The sequence below is a fragment of the Crocodylus porosus genome, unplaced genomic scaffold (genome assembly GCF_001723895.1).
Source record: "Crocodylus porosus isolate Cpor-Errol unplaced genomic scaffold, CroPor_comp1, whole genome shotgun sequence".
Taxonomy (NCBI): domain Eukaryota; kingdom Metazoa; phylum Chordata; order Crocodylia; family Crocodylidae; genus Crocodylus; species Crocodylus porosus.
The window spans coordinates 5,302,093-5,322,758 of record NW_017728950.1 but is presented as its reverse complement, the minus strand read 5'-3'; the positions used below and the strand labels follow the sequence as shown (position 1 = coordinate 5,322,758).

At 45.6% G+C, this 20,666-nt stretch overlaps 1 long non-coding RNA gene across 1 annotated transcript in view; it reads right to left on the bottom strand.

Annotated features, from left to right (window-relative positions):
- Positions 1–19,809, bottom strand: part of LOC109323765 — a 37,969-nt gene extending 18,160 nt beyond the window's left edge. Inside the window, exons 1-2 of the long non-coding RNA XR_002104752.1 lie at positions 19,762–19,809; positions 18,826–18,903 (exon numbers count right to left, since the gene is read on the bottom strand). This is a non-coding gene — a long non-coding RNA (uncharacterized LOC109323765). The remainder of the gene's footprint in view (positions 1–18,825; positions 18,904–19,761) is intronic.
- Positions 19,810–20,666: the final 857 nt, after the last annotated feature.

Genomic DNA, 20,666 nt, shown 5'->3' with positions numbered 1-20,666 from the left:
AGTCCATGCCTCACAGATGTTGCCAGTCATCACTTAGGAAGGGCATTTTCCCCACAAGCCAATGCTAGGCCTCCTTAGGCCTCTACACCCTGGTTGGGGCCTAAGCCTTCTCAGCTCCGTCCCTTTAGCTTAGGCCTACTGTGTCAGAGCTGGCCTCTGGTTCCAGCCCTACTCTGTAACCTAGGCTTCAGCCCATTTCAGTCTTTTGTTCTGGCTCTCTGGGCCTCAGACCTGCTACCACCCCTCTTGGGCTTGTGCTCTGGCCCTCTTGGCTTCAGGACTGCTATTACCCTTTTGGGGCTTGTGCCCTGAGTCCCTGCCTCTAGTGGGCTATCTGATGTGCCTCTCTGGCACCACTGCGGCCTCATCCTCCCCTGTTATTCCCAACCTGATCCACCACTCCGAATCAAAACATAAAAGCAAGCAAATACTTGAACATAAACCTTCCCTTCAGGCAAATAAAACATCAGGGAAAGAAAAGGCATACAATCACTTTAAAAGGAAACTTCTTTCCCCCCCACATCAGAGCATCCCTCACCCCCAGGAGCAGCCTTCACCCTCAGCTCTGTCATTCCGTTCTGGTTCAGGGTCCCTTGGGCTAGCTCTTCTCTTCCTCGGAGCTCTTCTTCCTGCCCCAGCATGGCCAGACTGACTTCTCTGGCTCTGGCCCTGAGCTTATAAACCTCCCAAGCCCTGTCCCTTCCATGCAGGTGACTCCCCAGCCACCTGCAGGATTACTAATCAAAGTCTGATGGCTACATCTTGGAGCATCTTGCAACCACTGCTCTAGCTGCCTTAGCAGTGCTCAGATGTCCAAACAGGGTTCTGCCCTACTGTCCTATTGTAGAGCAGGTAGCACTGCAATAGGCACTCATATAATCTCTGGCTGCCTACTCCCCTGCAACTAGTCCATCAAGTGCAGTGGTCCCCTTGACCAACTCTGCTGCTGTTTTCCCCTTAAAGTAACAGGCAGCGCAGCCCCTGGTTCCCTGTTTTAAGATGGCTTAATTAATATGAACTAAGTCTTATATATACAATATCAATGTTTGTTTGCCTTGCAGGAGTAAGCAAACTGAAAAGGTCCAGTGTTTTAACTGACACGGTTTTTTTTTATGGATATTACGAAAATTGTAAATGTACACTTCAAAAAGCTCCATTATAAAATACAATGATGTCAGCTATTTTCTTCACAGCTAGACTTCCATTTCTCTCTCATCACCAAGGACTCCCTGCCATGCAGTTGCTTGGTTCTCACATGTTCGATCTGCTTGGAGAATGTGTCACATTAAATAAACAAGCAAAGTAAAATATCTTTGAAAGGGAAAAAAAGCACTCACAAATTGTAGTTTAGAAACTCCCAATTTATAGAAATCTATACTGTGATTATGAATAAATCAATACACCATAAGTATAAGAATTAAGATAGAAACATCATTCACAGGTGGGTACTGAGAGTCAAAGCTCCTACACTCTTGTCCTGATTCAGCGACTGACTCATAAAAACACTTAAAATGTAGTGTGCCTCATTTTCCCTATCTATAAAAGAAGGCATTACTAACCCACACCAGAGATACTGTGAGTTTTAATTAATTGATGCTACAGAGAGAGTTTGGCCTAAACATTTTTTGCAGGATAAAACTCTCCTTTTGCTTCAAGAATCTGTTTTTTCACTGACGTACTAACATGGCCTTATATAAGCAAGGCCCACACAGAAGCCAGTGAGAATAATGGTATAAATCATAGAGCATCATTCCTCCAGTACTGCTCTATGATATTATAGTTCCTCACAAATCATGCCAAAGCAACTGACATATGGAGCCAGTTTCTTTGAACGTTTTGTATCGTGTGTTTTAATTTCTCATCTATTGGCTTTTTGTTGGATGAGATAGTTTTCTGAACAAAACTGTACACAGTTCTATTAACGTACGTTTCTGTGTCTGGCATTGAGGTCAGGGCCTATGTTAAAGAAATCTGTACCAGTGAAATCTTTGCTTCACTTCAGCATAGCATGCTGGCATTTGGGAACTGAACCAGTGTATATCAGTGCAATCCAAATTTCTACAATGTAACCTATGTAAGCACCTCACCTACACCCACACCCTCTTTATACCATCCTTTCACAAGATGTCTTGACTAGCCCCAAAGAAAAGAAATAAAATACTGTTAGCAGCTGACATTTGAGGAAAACGCACACTAGGAAAGATAACTTAAAAATCCCATATGCCAGATCCTTGAGTGTTATAAAATGGCATTGAAGTCAATGGATCTACAGCAATATGCACTGAAAGGCTGTGTTCACATGCGTGGATATTTGGTTCCCCAGGGACTAGTGGAAGCGTACCTTGTGTCACTGTTGCTTTTCCCTGATGAATGCCTGTGCCATTCTGGTGCATGGCAAGTGGGGTAGGGGAGGCTGGGACCAGTGCTGTTCAGGCCCCAGCAGCTTTACCTAGGGTTCTGGGGCCTTCCCCGGGCTACAGCACGGGCAATCCTGCCATGTGGAGCCTGGCTGGCAGTGGAATGCGGCTCTGGCTGGCCTGGGTCTGGTTCTGAGTGGTGCATGCTTCCCCTGCGTGTACTGCTCCACATTTTTTTTGCAACCTGCCCCCACCCCCACTGCTCTCTTGTAGCACGGAGAACTGAACACACAGTATGTGGCACTGCAGATGAGTCTGCAGCTCTGCATACCACATAGACGCACTTGTCTGGACATGGCCAGAGAGGCTAATGCTATATTAGTTAGAACAGAGTTAGTGCCTTAAGGTTCCTAAAGAGGGAAAAATTTGTGGCTTTGGAGAAGATTATGGGGGCACAGCCTGAGTATCTCAAAGGCCTGCCAGGAACTGAGGTCCAGAAATAGGGCTTTTTCCCTATTGCACAAGATAAAAATAAGCCAGAGGTGTAGTCACTTTGGGAGCTTGATCTTTTTTTGAGGAAGGTTGCAGAAATGATTTTGTTTTTGGTTTTCTTTTTTTGCTTACAACGACTAAAAGGAGCTTGCTTGAGTCTTTGAAGTTTTTCCAGTTATTCAAAATGAGGGAAGCCTGGGCTTCTTTCCTAGAATAAGGGCAAAAGGCCTTGAGATCTTACTTTGAACTGAACTTTTAAAAGGACACTTTTCTAATGTAGGGGTAGGAGAATAACAGTGAGAATGAACATTTTCCCTTTATTTTCTAAGCCTGGTGCTGCAGCCCCAGCCAACTTTGCGTGCTCTCTGTGGGGTTATAGGGCTATGATATCAACTTCAGAATCAGTGCTAGCATTGTTCTCCTTCTTGATCTGTCCATTATTTAAATACCATGTGAATGTCTTTGTGGGAATCTACCACTATTTAAGTGGAACATGCTGTGAAAAGTGGCTGCTCTTCCTTTTTGTCCTTCCTACAAAGCTTTAAAGGGCCCCACATACACATGTGTGCAGGAATGCCTCAGTATATTTCTGCTGGCTTGGAGCTACCATTCTCTTTTCATCTGTCTTCTGGTGCTGTTTTGTTCCTTTCATCCCCTTTGAGGCCCTAAAGAAAAAGTATAGAGCCTGCTGTTTTTTAACAATAATTTAATATAATAAAGGAAAGCATACATAATAGACCCAAATAATCACCCAACAGGGAATCCTCAAGAATGACACAAGTGGAAATCCAGCTGTGAGAGAAATAGCTCATTCCATTTAGCCTAACGTGTTCTGTGCAGAAGAGAGATGTTTATAATCTCTAACTTGCTCAACAAAGCCCTGCGTGGGTTATAACTTCAGGCCTCTTATGCCTCTCTGGTATTTGTAAGTTAAATAAGAATACTTATTAATCATAATGAGTTTATGTGTTTTTTCTCATTAATTAAGCCTGCTTTTGGAGTGCTACTTTATGGACACGTCTACACATGCGCTGATCCCAGCGTTTAAGCACAACTAAATTTAATGTGCATTAAATTTAAAAGTGATTTTTGGCAGGTGTCTCTACATACAGAGACTTGACACTAAAATTAGTGCCAAGTCCCTGCAGCCCTGCCATGTGCTTCTGTGGCCACCTAGGGGAGCTCCAGCCTTTGGCCATATGGCTGCCAGCACTTTGCAGCCATCTTGGAAATTCTGATCCCTAGCATCCCTACCCAGGAGCCATGTGCCCAGCACAGGGGCAGCATGTGACAGCTCCCTCCTTGCCCACCCTACCTCCCCATGCCAGGGACTGTGGTAAGCTGGCCAGGCAGACCTGAACCAAGGTGGCTGCCGCCCCAGCCCCCTGCTCCCCCTTGCTCTCCTGGGGCTGATGGCCTGCTGGGTGCTGACAGCAGGCAGACTGCCTTCACTGTCCCCTTCTGAGGGTGAGGCAGGCCAGGCTGCTGGTAGTACCTGCTGCCATGAATCCAGACCCCACTCTACCCTCCCTCCCTCCAGACCATCTGTTCTGTCATGTTGCCATCCAGTCCATGGCGGCTGGGCTCGGGGTGCATATGGCTTCTGGGCAACTGGGGTGAGGGGCTGTCCATGTCCCCACCCTCCCCACAGGAGGCTTCTTTGGGAAGGTTCCCTGAGGCCGGCACCCCACCACCCCATGCCACTGCTGAGCCCTGAGTGTGCCCCTCCTGTGTATGCTCTGTGCAGTGCATAATGAGCCATTTATGCAGGCCGAGGGGTGCCTTAACCATTATGCCCTACTGCTGCTTATCCTCCTGGTGCCCTGGGCATGGCTGTGCTCCTTGTCCAGGACCCTGAGCTATGAAGGCATGGGAGGCAAGCTTGGGCTGCCCCACAACCTCTGCCACTACCTGGAGGGCTACCTATGGTAGCAGTACACATCCCTGCCCTCTGCTGCTGAGGATGACATTGCTTCCAGCATCAACATTTTCCTCAGTGTGTGAGAGGCCCATGCCTGCCCAGCTGTGGGGACACAGGCTGCTAAAAGTGTTCCAATCTGTGGCCTACCTCCCTGTGTGCTGTAGTGGGGGAATCCAGGGCCAGGGGAGTATGGGTGGGTCAGGGGTGGAAACTGGTAGAGCCCTCCTCCAGTATGGGACTTACCATGTGTCCTGGGCTATGAAGACTGGCAGGTTGGCACAGTCCTCCCCATTGGTGATGGCATCCAGCTGCACCCAGTGTCTGCATCCTGCGGTGTGTGGTGAATCGGTGCCTTGTCAGGGCCCCCCCTCCTGGGGAGGGGTTTGTGCTGCTGGCACTTTGCAGTGTCATGGCCAGCCACTCCTCATGGCAGAGTTTGGGGCTGCATCAAGGATGAGATAGCCACTGGCCAGCGATCCCCAAGATTCTGGTGGATGCAGCAACTGTGGAGGAGGATGGACTGAGGTGCTGAAGGGCTGAGGGCCCCTCCTCTGGTGATGTGTCACCGGAGAGGTGGGGGCGGGATGAAGGCTCAGCTAGGTGACACTTGCAGGAGTGCAGTTTGTGTTCCAGGGCACCAAAATATGAGTTATCTCCCACATAAAGGCCACCATCTTACAGGCACAACTGGACTGATGATTGTGGTCAGTCATGGCCATCCACTGTGCCCACAAGGCCCTGACCTTAATGCAGCACTGCTGTGCCAACCAGGAGTACCCTCATGCGGGTGGGGCCAGGGCTTAACAGGGAGGATGATGAAGATGACATGCTCATCCAACATTGGCTGTCTGGGACCCCACACAGCTGTCCCTGGGTGGCTGTCCCTAGACAGTGCTCAGGAGTGCTCAGCAGAAGGGTACAGCCAGGAACAGGAAGCCATGCAGCAGAGGCACTTTACTACAGCACCTGCTAAGAGACCCCATTAGGGGTAAGCAGCAGCAGGGACCATGTGTTGGCTTTGCTGCCAGAGACAGCCAGGCAGCAGCCCTGGAGAAATCTCAAGACTGGGCAAGCCCCTTTGCAACACTCACCTGTGTATAAGCAGCAACTCTGTAGAGGGAATAGCTCAGGCAGAGGCAGTTTGTGGCCTGTCCAGGGGAGCACAGGAGGCCTGTTGGGCTCCTGGAGAAAGAACAGGCTCCCTCAAAGCAAAATGGCTGCTGGCTTTTATAGCCTGCAGCTAGGGGCTGCCAGAGAGCAGCCCAGCCCTGGAGCAGGAGAGGCAGCTAGCCAGGAGCCCTGGGGCCTGGCTCAGCCCGGCTCCCTAGTGGCAGGGCAGACCCAGCACTAAAGTTAGTGCTGGGTTGCACCTACATGTGCATTACTGTGCATTAACTAATCATGACTAAATCTGATACCAGCATTTTCAGGTATCAAATTTAGGTGTGATTAGCTTAAGCTCCTGTACAGTAAGGGCACACATGTATAGACAAATGCCCGTACTGTGCAGTAACTTAGTGTGAGAGCCCCAGCCCCGATAAGCCCCAGGAGCAGCAAAGCGGGAGCCACGGCGGCAATAAATTGCCGATGGCCAAGGAGTGCGGGGTGCGGTGCAGGTGTGGCGGGGCCAGCACAGCGCGCGAGCCGCCGAGCAGGCCTGGCTACTGGTGCGAGTCCCCTGCGGGCACCAAGGGCGGGATACTCACTTACCCCCCCCAGGTGTGCGGCGGTGCCGGCGGGCACAAAAGCCGCACCGGAACAGAGAGGAGGGGGACCGGAAGATCCGAAGCGGAAGCGGATCGCTGGCGGGAAGCCGGAGACGGGGACACCCACCAGCGTGCAGGGACCACGCACGTTCTGGGGCAGGGGTAAGAACCCGGAAGGGCGAACCGCTGGGGAACATAGTCCCTGAACATAAGCAGGCGGATTCCGATGACCGTGGGCATGTAGCCCCGCGGGGAACTACTAAAGGGGGCAACCCTGAGGAAAGGGGAGGCCGGCATTTGCCTTGAGGGCTCTGTGGGAAAGTGAGGAAACTTTCCCCAAGAGGCAAAGACGCAGAGATAGGAGCTGTGGACTTGGCCCGAATAGACGGACCGAGACCCAGACCCGGGTGACCGGGTAGGGCGGTCAAGAGGCTTACCAGCGCTAGCTCCGCCTGGTGTATCGCTGGAGTAGTCTTTCCCTCCCATTCGTTAGGGGAGAGACTGGGACCAGGACTTAATTTGGAGGTCCGGGCGAGGGTGTAGGGGAGGAAGGAGCCCTCAAGGGCCCCGCAGCGGGGTGGACAGTCGGTCTCACTATTGGACACGCACGCTGCAGAAAAATGAAACACTGAACCAGGTGAACATCTGAGTCATGGCAGGCGGTTTTCTGACGCGCGCAACCCCAGAGTGAGAGTGACTTCAAAGGGAGGATAGTGACCAAATGAACGCCGGACGCTGAACAACCGGACGCGTCCACACTTAGGCTAAGGCGAATTAACACATCTCATGTAGACATGCCCTTTATGCTACAAATTATCAGTAAGATACTCAGGAAAGCTTTTCTTCAAACTACAATGGAGATTCATTATGAGAGCCTTATAGAACCTTAATTGTTTTACATAGTAGCTGCAGCTTTACCACCAAAGACTGTTCTGTCATCCTATCTCACAAATTAAATAAAGCCTGATCTAGTTACTATTTGAATGGAAGTTCTCCATGAAAATCTCAAGGAAATGGCATTGGTTAGTGACCAACCCTACCGCAATTCTGTATTATGTCATTTGACAGAGTGCTGGGTATGCCACTGTGACAGGGTCCCAGTGTTACTGCCCTGAAAGTAAAAAAAAGCAAAAGGTAAAGATCCCTTATGAGGCCAAGAGGCCCTAAACTTCTAGCTCTGCCAGCTCTAGAATTGTATGAGAGGCAAGGTAAGAAAGCCAAGTTAGTTAGGTTTAAACTATTAAGAAGATAAGACAGCCTGGCAAGCCAGGGCTGGACAGTTGCTAGTGGAGGGCCCAGGAGGTTGCTGGAATGAGGGCTATTGACTAGGGAGCCAGAATTTACCTCGTTATGGAGATGAGCCAAAGCCTATGGTAGATATGGGAAAATACTGGTAAAAGGGCCCAGGGGGCTCCCAAAGATTTCAGAGAAAGTCTGGGAGGGACCCTGAGAAGACTTAAACAAACCACCATAAAGACTCATGAGAGAATGGACTGCTGTTGAGTTTCCTTAACTACATTGTTCAGCAAGAGTAGGGTGACCATACAATTTTTTTAAAAATCCAGGACATTGCACACCTCCTCCCTCTCTCCCTCCAAGTTAGTGGTGCTGCTGCAGGCAGAGGCAGAGACAGGCAGACAGGTACTGGCCACCTGTCTGGTGCACCAACCCACCCTGCCTCCCCACCAGACTGCATTTTGTGCCCATGGATCCCACCCCAAAAATTCTGGGATTTCTATTTTAATTTTCACCAACTGACCAGGATTGGCCTATGAAATCTGGGACTGTCCTGGCCAATTTGGGACATATGGTCACACTGTGCAAGACTCATCACAAATATCTAGAATATGAACAAAGCATCAAAGGCAAGGAAAAAAAGGGGGGCTGCATGCATGTGATGGCCAGAACCAGAAGGGTTAACAAGCAACTTATAACAAAAGAAAATGCTTTTTGAAGATATCTAAAATAGAGCTTATGAAACTGTTTTCTGTCTGTTTAGAGTACAACCCGCAAAATCTATATATAGATTTTTATACTGATCTTTAGACAACATGAACTTTAGAAAGCAGAACTAAAAAATATAACCGCAGAAGTAGCTGATTCATTAAAGTTTGCTTAGAGGCAGTAAAAATTAACAAACATAATCACAAGGTATAATTAACATAGTAGGTTGAACTTAGATGGAGACATGTTAATCTCAGACCCCAAAGTGATGCAGTGTGATCTGTTTTTTGGGTAGACTCAAGCTTGGGCAGTATCTTATTGTAATAAATAATTTCTAACACCTTTTAACCCCATAGGATAACAGCTATACAGTAACACTATGAATGGCTATATAACCAAAAAATTAGCATAAACAGGATATAAAGAACATGCATGTTAAGTAACCCTCAAGGAAAGATGGAACAGAATAGTCATTGCTGTCCCATGCCCCCACATTCCTTACTCCCAGTGAGAGTGAGGACCAAATCCTGACTGAGAAACTTTCCCCCAGTTCTCCCTCTGACAGCGTAGATCAGGGATGCCTGACTTCGCTTAATCAACTTGACGTGTATCTGACTGAGGGACGATCAATAAGTTACTAACCAAGTGAGACCTCTTAGTTGGTTTCTTTGTCTGTTTTATTATCACTGTTGATTTTAACTTGTATTGTTATGTTGTCTGTTTATTAGCTTATCCTTTTTACTAACTGTCATATGTGCAAAATATAAAAAAGAATACATTTTATTTATCACAACAAAAGATACAAGTAAAACTTGTCATTGTTTTCCTCCCAACATCACCGCCTCGATCCTGAACCAAAAAAGCCAGTGGCTAATAAAGTTGCAGTGCTCAGTCAGTCTGCAACTAAATTGAGATACTCACAGTGCCCAGCTGGCCTGTAACACATGCATAAGGCAGTAAAATGGCATTAGCAGAACTGGTCTTAAGGAAAGTGGTGCCCTGGGTGAACTTTTATTTTTGCACCCCCCCCAATTACCTCCCCTTGCATCCTCCCCCACAAGTCAGTGGTGCTGCTGCAGGTGGGCAGGGGCATCGGGAAATAGTCTGGCAGGGAAGTGAAGCCACCTGCACTACCCAGTCTGGCTCCTCCTAAACAATGGGTCAAGGTGGGAGAACAGGCTGGGCTGGGCACCGCTTCTTCTGACTGGGGCAGTGATCAACTGGAGTGGGGCAGAGGGAGAGCACTGCTCTGTGTGTGTGTGTGTGTGTGTGTGTGTGTGTGTGTGTGTGTGTGTGACACACACCCCTGCCCACGGCACCCTATGCAGTCACCCATGTTGCCCACTCCTAAAGCCAGCTCTGTGCATTAGGATGGAAAGGACTCCAGGGTATGAGTGGGGGAAGGGAGTTGCACATGCTGATTTACAGCTATGTATTAAAAAAGAAGCACAACTGATGTTCCTGGCACTAGTCTTCAGACCCTAATCCTCACTGGCTCCTCATAAATACATCTTCCTGTGAATAACAAAGGGTTGCTTTACTAAGCTGTAAGCACAATTTCCTTATTCACAATTGCTTGAAGTTGAAGACACAACACATAACCTGTCCCAAATGAACCCTTAGGCACAGTGCCATATATGATTATGATGGTGGGCTTATCAAGTCTAGTGTCAAGGACCGTTGTTTCATGGCACCTGTCCCCTGGAGAGAATCGTGAAGGGCACTGGCAAGAGTCAAGTCCTTTTCATTCAGCAGTTGGCACTCATTCCCTGAATCACTGCTATAAATTAATCACTATTCTTATTGGCCTTAGGGATTGGAAAGCTATTTTTCTTAACTCTACTAAATGATACCAAATTATACTATACTAAACTATGCTGTGCTATAATACACTATACAAAAACTAAGCAATGCTATGTAAAACTATACCAAACTATACTATATCAAATTATACCAAACTATACTATACCAAACTAAACTATATTTTACTCTACTATACTGTATTATATCATACTGTACTTAACTGTAAAAATATTTGAATTATATGTGACATCTAAGCATAAATGAATACCGGCATTTTGACACCCCAACTTCTGGCTTTGAGGTAGGACCACCACTCAGCAACCTGAGGCCAGGAAATGGAGAGGAAGAGGTAAAAGGATACTAATGCCAACCACCTTCCTAAGGCCAAAGGGCACATCTACACAAGATGTTTTACTGTGCATTAGACTAATCTATTGCACAGTAAACCATCACCGTCTACATGTGTACCGGACTTACTGTACATTAAATTAGTCTAATGTGCCATTTGTTAGTAGCAACACATACAGGTACCAGATAAATGGTGCATTAGGTAATGCATAATAGCACATGTTGACCAGGAGCAATTTTGCTGTTTTAGGTCCCATGCACATCAGGACTCGTGGGGCTGTGAGACAGCTGCTTCTGCAGCCAGCACAGCATTTCTGGCCCCGTGCACATTAGGACTGGCCCCTGGACTGGGCTGCTCCCCTTGGATGCAAATCTGCATGTGTTCTGTCATATCTTACTGCACTTTATTTTACTGCACAGTAACTTTACTGAGCATTAATTGCATGTGCAGATGTACCCAAAGAGAGGGAGAACAATGGAGAAGTAGAAGCAGCCATGTCTTGATAATAGCAGACATATTCACACCATCAAAGTCAGATCAATTGTTCTTATGGCAGCATTCCTCTCTTGCCTAGATGATTATTCAGAGACTCCAGGTTTAAGCATGAGAATAAAATTGGACCATGCACAGACTGCGAGAATCAACTTTTAGATCAATCCTAGTATCTGCTCTAAAGTGGTTGGGTTACCTAAGCCCAGCCTTCATCTCTACAAAATGATTGGTGAGGATTTCTACAGATTTAAAAAAGAATCTGCTGAAGATTTTCTTTCATTTGACTACTGGTGTTGGGAGCAGAGGCGCTGGGTGGGGAAAAGGGAGGATGAAGGTGTGTCAGCCAGCCTTAAAGTCTTTTCAAAAGTGGCCTATCAAAATTTGAGTTATGAAGTGTTAAGGTATGAGGTTCTAAGTCGTCAGAATTTGGATTCTTATTGGATGCTGTCATATATGTTCAGAGTGGCATCAGATTCCATTTTAATTTATGAATAGGTGTCTTGGCCCCCTTAATCCTTCTAATGGATTACTACAAATTTATAATAATATCCTAACTTTCAATGTCTGTCCCATAGTTCCTACAAGCTGTATATTAGTAATAGAGTCAATATGATTCTTGATAACAAAATACTAGTGAGCTCTTAAACAACCCAGCCAAATAATTACTTTAACTGCCATTACCTTAATTGATAAAAAAAGAAAAGTTTCTAGGATATCTGGTCCTAAGAATAGAACGATACTGGCTGCATCTATAAGAGATGCTGACTGCACAGTTGGTACTAAACAGTTATTTAGTACTTGTATAAATAAGTACTAAATGACTGTGCAGTAACCTGTGTTACTGTGCAGTAGCATCATGTCATGGTTTCTGCCATGTGACTGTGCAGTCAGCACCTTGTGTAGGCACAGCCACTATGGCCAAAAATCTAGTGCCTTAAACTTAGTCTATGAAAAAAGTTCTTATCCTGAGATGCACTTGAATTCAAGGAGTTTCAAGATACTGACATACCTTTCCTCCCTGTGGAAACAAGTAGGTTCAGCTATGTCAGTGGGAGCTGTAGCTCCTCTGCACAACTGAACATTGGGCCACTTTAATTTTGGAGTTTATCTCTAGTCACGCAAATCAGAATATTTTGGCCTGTGGGTTTATATTGCTGAGGTATATCTTATTTCATAGGCTGTGTAACTTCTGTCTGGCAAATTGTATTATGCTCTTAAACTCTTGGATTTAATCCTTAAATTCACATCCATATCCATAAGGATATTTGGATAAAAAAGAAGCACTCTCTCTCTCTCTCTCTCTCTCTCGATATATATCTATATATGCAGATATACATACACATGCACTTGTTTACTGCTCAGTAAACCTCACTAATTGAAAGTAAACTTGTTACTTGCATTTGCAGGTAAATGCAAGTAACAAATGCAGATAACAAATTTACTTATGAGTAGTTACTGAGTAGTAGCGCTGATGTGGATGCTTGACAGGAAGCAAATCTGCTCCCAGTCAACTGGCCATCAAGGTGCGGCAGACTGTTCCCTGCCACTGGGAGCTGCATGCTGCCAGAGTGAGCTCCACCACCAGAGCCTGGGTGGGAATTATGTCCCCCTGCCCTGGCAGCAGGGAGCTCCAAACCTCAGCTCTGAGATCACGATCAGTGAATGTGGGCTGGGAGATCCTCATCTCCTAGTCTGAGCTCTGCTGTCTTGGGGCTCAGGCTGGAGATTCTTATCTCCCAGCACCAGCTCTGCAGTTGTGGGGCTGGTGCTGGGAGATCCATATTTCTCAGCACCAACTCTGTGGTCATGGGGCCAGCACTGGGAGATTATCTTGCAGCACCAGCCCTGCAACTGCAGAGCTGGTGCTGGGAGATAAGAATCTCTCCAGCCTATTCCCCACCCAGCTCCATGATTGTGGACCTGAGCAGGGAACAGGCTCTCCAGCCCCTACCCCACAATGCTGGAGCGGGGGCTGGGACCCACACCCTGATGAGGTGATTGAACTGCAGAGCTTGGAAAGAGCTGCAGATGATGGGCAGGTCCAGGCCCCTACCCCAATCTACCTGGTGGGGCAGCTAGTAGTGAGTTCCCAGCTGGGCGAGGAATCCCCACCCAGCTGGGGGCTTGCTGCTAGCTGCCCCACAAACAGATTGGGGTAGGGGCCTGGACCTACCCCTTCCCTGCAGCTTTTTCCAAGTCCCTGCCTGATCAGGGAGCTGGGGCTGGGAGCTCCCTGCTGCTGGAACAAGGGGTCATTACCCCCACCCCCCAGCAGCAGGCAGTCCCCTAGAGGCAGTGTTGCAGAGCACCTTTGGTGGGCTTAGAGTGGCAGCAGGAGAGCCGGCCGGTGCAGCGCAACCTTAATGAGGAGGTCATGTGACTGCAGGAGGGCCTTGTGATTGGGGGGGGGGGCTAAGTAGCCTCCATTTTAACTCAGGCCCTCAGGGCTCAGCCAGCAGTCTGCTGTTAGCATTAGTCTGGCTGAGCTATTGCTCAGAACATCCTTGGAGGTAAAGGCAGGACCTATGGGGGTGGTACAAGACCCTTGGTCCTGGCACATGACTGAAAACTATACCCTGCTGTGGGGAAGGATGGCCTGGTGGAACTGCCTGTGGCAGGTTAGTTACTCATAAATGCCAGGCCAGTTGCCTCCCCAGTGAAAGGCAAGTAGGGGTGCCTTATAACCCCAGCTCCTAGCACCCAGTGGGTAATTTGAGAGCAGGGGCAGGCAGTGGGGCAGGCACATTTGTGGATACGTGAGCCCATGGGGTGTAAGACCCTAAGCTCTAGTGAGGGGGTGTAGAGTTGACCCCAGTAAAGGGGAAGAAAGGGGGCCTACACAGAGTAGGGTGCATGGTGGCACTCGAAGGGTTGTATGAGGGGTGTAGACTAGAGTCTGCACAAGTGGGCCTGAAGGGCTGCACCATGGGGTATGTAGAGTAGGGTTGCTTGGGCAACCTGAAGGGCTACACATGGGCCAACCTCCACAGGAGGGACAACATGAGCAAGGTGGGGGTTAGTGGCCAAGTTCAGCCCAGTGTAAGGCATAAGGCTGGTGCCCACAGGGTCTAACGGGCTGCATGCGGGATGGCCACAGTGTGAGTAGGGAAGCCTGAAGGGCCATGAAGAGTAGGGCCCAAGGGGGATCTGAAGGGCCTGCACAGATCCATTGCAGGCTGAGAGTGGCCCAGTGAGGGGCAGTATGAATGAGAACAAGTGAGAGTGGTTGAACTGAATGAGGCCCTGTGAGAGGGGGCAGAGTGTGAGAGTAGAATGCTAGAGGTCTAGCAAGGGGCAGAGTTTAGCCTGGCCTCAGGCAGGAGCTATTACAAATTTGCGATACCATCTGTGAGGCATGGGACATGGTATAGGGAAGGTCGGAGCCGTGTACAACACCCTAGGCATTAGGGCATTAAATGGGCAGCCTCCCACATTTTTACATCAAGTATATTACAGCATGTTGTGGCAGAAAAGACAGGGCAGACTGCCCTAGACAGAGGGGTGGGTTGGTATGATGACCGGTCACTTGTAGTCCCCCTGTCAGAGGCAGGAGCAATGTCCCAGCCCTTGCCAGGAGATGGCTGTCTCCTGGCCCAGTGCTCCCTGCTAGCCTCTGGGCTAGCATCCAGGGGGAACCTACAGCTCCCCCCTGGTGGCAGCAGGGGTCCATTGCAGGGCCACAGGAAGCAAGAGCATTAGTAGCAAATCTGCTCCCACTTCCCTATACGTGTAGATGCCTGCCTCAGAGCACTTACTCATGAGCAGTTTACTCCTGCTCCCTGATCTATGCATATGTAAACACACCCACAGTTAACAAGTATAACTCTCTGCCATAGGACACTGAGACCAAAATCTATCCATAGGCACATAAGTAAAGACAGAAATAGAAGTTAGTAAAGAATGACTTCAACCTCATGCTCATCTCCCAACTGATATAGCACTGCACAGCTTTTCTACTGGGCTTTTATGTGATTTCTGAAGTAAGTTGTATAAGTACAGTGGTAGGTGCAATCATGCTAACATTGAAGCTAAACTTAGAATTGGATCCAATTTGATATCTCATTATTCTATTCTACTCTTGACTTCTTGTGACGCCAGAATACTCATTAGACCTATTTCTAGGCTATATTAGAAAGATGTGTGTTTTCCAATGCCAAATATAAATTTTGGGATAAAATGTCTGTGGATCAGTTTGGTCTGACATTGTACTTGTTTGGATTTAAAAAGGAATACATTTCACGTCTCTAAAAAGGAGACTAAAGATTTAGTGTCTGAGCAAATCATCAAATGTAACAAGTGCCTAAATTCGGCATGTGTGTGCATATAATGCCTCTAATCCAAAACTCTAAGTTGTTCCCACATCTCTATAGAATCAGTCTCTCAATATTAAGGGGCTAGGGGAGATGCTGAAGGGCAAAGTTATAGAACACATAACAGTGGTGTATCTTGGGCATTCAGAAACTGTGACCCGTATCCTGTGTATTTCAAGTCGGATGCACCTTGAGGCTGTCAACCCATTTATTATAAACATAAACATTAGGCCTTGTCCTTAACCCTAGATCTTATGGTATTGTATCTTGGTCAGTATCTGAAATTAATTATTCTTCCAATGGTGCTAATAAACTAAGAGGCGAAAGATAAGGCTGCCCCAAACAGCATTAACAAGACCTTTTGGTATATTTTGTGTTGTCACCAACCTATGGTCTGTTGGCTGAATCCAGCCCAAAGAAGCTTTAGATTCATCCTGAACATGTGGGGCTTTGGGATTCTTCGGCTGTGCGTGTTCTCATGCCACTACAGAGACAAGCAGAGGCACCAGCCAAGTCCTAGAACCCACCTATCCACACCTGATTTTGGGATGAGCCATTGTGGCCTGTAGCTAAAAAAGGTTGCTTATCCCTGATGTAGAGCAGTTTGTCCTCCATTGTCTCCTTTCACCTCACTACACTACACTATAAAAAGAAATGTGTGTATCTGTGTTTGTCCTCTAGTAGCCCCTTCCCCACTCATGAGTTGTTTTACTCCTATTCACACCAGATAGTAGAGAACACTGGAGCCCAAGTAATTACTATAATTTAACATTTATGGCCTCAGAAATAATCTTTAAAAATGTCTGTATGCTAGATTATATTCTTTTCTAGCAATACTAACATCTTAGCAGTAAGTCTGGCCATTTATTAACAATGACATTTTTAGAGGTTTTTTAAAGGGCATTTATCTAGTTTCAAATGAATGAGCTGTCAAAATTTCTCATGTACTTTATAGCCAAGTAGCTTTGTAAAAGAAATATTGTAAGGCTACTTTAGACAGAAAATGTATTTAGATCCCTACTCAAAAATTATTACTTAAAAACAACAACAACGACAACAAAAAAAACGCCCACACAAACAAGAAGGTGTCTGATTTCTTATTCAATCTGTATTGGGAGATAATTTATTTCCTGGGCACTGCCTATTTATTAATTAGTCTATACTTATAGGTCTTGACTGTTGTATGGGTGACTCTAATACAAATCCATAATCTTGGAATTTGTGTGCAGCTTTACAAAGAAGTAGTTTTATGGCTGAATACAAGCTACAGTAAAAGCTTTGTTATCTGGCATGAGTGGGGTAAAGGGGTGCCGGTTATCTAAAAATTCTGGTTATCTGAGAGTTATACCAGCTCCAGCCCACAGCAGCAGCCCACTCTGCCCTGCACAGATCTTTTTCCCCTTCCCTCACAAACTCCCGGCAGCTCCTCTATTGGCAGTGTCACTAACTAATGTAAACAACAGAAATGCTTGATGCACATGCCGAATAGACTCGGTATTGGGGGATATTGGAAATTCTGGTTAACTGAGTATTCTGGTTAGTAAAATGCTGGTTAACACCACTTTTACTGTACTGCCAAATCAAGCAAAAATTTGCCTTGGCAACTCCAGTCTGAAGTAGGAAATCTTCCAAGTCCTGTAGCTATAGAATGCAGAACTAAGAACACTTTCCTCTCAATACACTTGCCTGCAATAGCACAATAGAATAATAGAAAATGAGGGTTGGAAGGGACCTCAGGAAGTCATCTACTCCAACCTCCTGCTCAAGGCAGGACCAACCCCAACTAGACCATCCCAGTCGAGGCTTTGTCTAGCTTGGTCTTAAAAACCTCCAAGGATGGAGATTCCCCAACCTCTGTAGGTATTCTATTCCAGTGTTTGACTACCCTCCTAGTGAGAGAGTTTTTTCCTAATAACTCACCTAAACTTCCCTTGCTGCAACTTGAGACCATTGCTCCTTGTTCTTTTATCTGCCACCACTGAGAACAGTCAAGCTCCATCCTCTCTGGAACCACCCTTCAGGTAGCTGAAGGCTATTATTAAATCCCCTTCATAGTCCTCTCTTCTCCAGATTAAATAAGCCCAGTTTCCTCAGTCTCTCCCCATAAATCATGTGGACCACCCCCCTAACCAGTTTAGTTGATCTCTGCTGGACTCTCTCCCATCTCTTCATATCTTTTCTATAGTGGGGGGAAGAGGGGCACAAAACTGTACACTGTACTCCAGATGTGGCCTCAGCCATGGTGAAGAGAGGAAAAGAATCACTTCCCTTGATCTGCTGGCAACATTCCTAATAATGCAGCTCAATATAACTTTAGCCTTCTTCACTGCGAGGGAACACTCTTGGCTCACATTTAGCTTATTGTCCACTGTAAACCCCAAGGTCCTTTTCTGTGGAGCTGCTGATTAGCCAGTCAGTCTCAAGCTTTGACCAGTGGGTGGGATTGTTGTCCTAAGTGCACGAGTTTGCACATCTCCTTATTGAACCTCATGAGAGTCCTTTTGGTCCAATCCTCCCTACATCCATGGAGCCAGGCATCTCATCATAGAAGGCAATCAAGTTGGTCAGGCATGACTTGTCCTTGGTGAATCCGTGCTGACTGTTCCTGATCACTTTCTCCTTCTCCAGGTGTTTTTAATTGGATCCCTTGAGGACTTGCTCCATGATTTTTCCAGGGACTGAGGAGAGGCCGACAGGTCTGTAGTTTCCTGGATCTTCCTTCTTCCCTTTCTTAAAGATAGGCACTACATTTATCCTTTTCCAATCATCTGGGACCTCTTCTGATTGCCATGATTTTTCAAAGATAATGGCTAGCGGCTCTGCACTCACGTCAACCAACTCCCTCAGCACCCTCAGGTGCATCCTGTCTGTCCCCATGAACCTGTACACATCCCGCTTTTCTAAATAGTCCCTAACCTGTTATTTTGCCAGTGTTGGCTGCTTACCGCCTCTTTTCAGGCACCCGTATGGTGCAAAAGGTTGCAGATTATATATATATAAATTAATCTGTGCATAAATGATTGCACTGCTGCTACCAACATTTGCTATAACTTTTCATTTGTTTGATGATGTAACCCTTAACTTATTTTCTGTCTTGCCTACTGTTATAGGCAACTTTGAACTCCGAAGCTTTGTGCATGGAACAAAGCAGATAGCTATTCTATCCCAGTCTTTATTTTTTAACTGTAGAAACTGTTGAACAGGATTTTAAATTTTTAGAAGTTACAGACAGGGTCCTGACTTTCTAGAATGGAAGGCTTTAAGTTTTCCCTTATGTGACTGTTTTTTCCCCCAGAGTTATGGATTAGCTTGTGAAGTAATATTATTACAAGTCACTACTTAACATTTTTTGTCCAAAATTATTATTCAAATGCAACAATGGTAAGGGAACAGAAGAAGAACTACAGATTTACCAGGCTAGCAGTAAGAACAGTTTGCATTCTTTGCTGACCAAAGAGCATGTCCTTCTCTGGCACAAGGTATATGTCCATCCTGTGGTATCCTCTCCCAAGTCAATCAGTAGGAGAAACTATTTATGAACATGCATGTTAGATTTTTAGATTACTGATATCCAGTAACATACTATCAAATGTTTTTGATAAGATAAAAACACATTGTATAATGAAGAAAGGAATCATTGTTATAATTAATTCTTTCATTATGAGAATGCATATTTTAGAACTTGTATACTTTTAAAAAACTTGCTTTGGCTTCTAGTAATTTTTTTTCTGTAGTCTCCTTGCACCCAGAGTCTTTGAAGTTTTTTACTTCTACATGGGGAAGAGAATGTCCTGTTCCTCCCCTCCCCAACCTAGAGCTGAAAGCCATGGAGAGCTGGGGAGGTGCCATCAGCTGAGAGAGTAAAACTTTGAGCCATCATTTCCCTGTCCTTTCCAAAATAAGCAGAGTTCTTTTGCAATATGTCTGGATACGAGAACTCCAAAGTTAACATAGCTGACTGCTACTGAACCTTGGCATTCTATATGCTAGTAACTTAGCAGCAACAAATTGCACTAACAACATTGCTCAAGACATACAGTAAATAAAAAAAATAAAATAATTCACAGTAGATCAAATAATGTTTTAAAATATGTCTAAATAAACTCTTTGTCGTGCTGACTGAACAATCATATTAAGTAAATTAAAAACCACAGGGAATAATAATTATGCATCTTTTGTTTATTCCTAGCAGCATGGGAAGAAAACTTGAAATGATTTTTAACCATCTTAGTTTTTTTCTCAGTAACACTTTTCTCTTTTTCTATGGTGATAACACTTTATATACATTGCAAATGATTGTCCTATTACAGTGAAATATGTACAACTCCAAAGGGAGGAATAAATCTATGAATACTTTGCCTGCTAGAAAAGATGAATAATATCTCACTTGTCAACATGTAGAAGTCATTGAAATATGTTGGCTGATCATCCCAGGGGAAGATTCAGAGAGAAATTGAAGTTGATATTTTTATTTATAGGACATTAATAGTGCCACCAAAGCAGGGAATGCTTTTCAAATTAAGGAGGTGTTTAAGATCTCATAAGTGTCTAATTTGAGAAATAAAACATAGATTGTTACCAAGGGAGCAGTGGGTGTAGAACTGAAATGCATGTCAGCGTATAACTTAGCATACAACTAAAGGAAGAACCTACTCACGTTTTCATTTTAAAACTCAAAACTACCATCAAATCACTTCCATCTGAACTACAAGAAAAACTACAGAGCTTGCCCCTCCCAATTTTTAGGCCAGAGCACCAGTGCCTGCCCTTGGGAGCACCAGTCAGGGAGCAGTGCTCCTAGAAGCTGTCACAGCCACTTCCGGAAGTGGTTGCAGTGATCGATCTGATCTTTTCTATTTAGGAAGATCACAGAACAACTCCAGACACCCTGAAGAAGGGTGTTTGCACCCAAAAGCTTGCAAAGAAGAATTTTTCCAACTATTTTAATTGGTCTAATAAAAGATACTGGATTTATCCAAAGAACCTCATCTGCCAGCACACAATGCATGGAATGGTTCTGCAAAGATTAACTATACATTTCTGCATTCAGAACAAACAATGATCAAACTAGATCATTTAAAACAGGAAGTGTTAAAAAAAAATCATTTAATAAAAATTACACCTAAAATTACACTAACAGCAAATTCTTCACCGTTAAAAATTAAACAAACTACAACAAACATTACCAGCTACACTTACAAAGGAATTATGCATAGAACATTATCCAAATACAAATACTATGTTGCTGGCCATTGTCAATGCATGTCCATGCCTACAAATGAAAAAAACCAA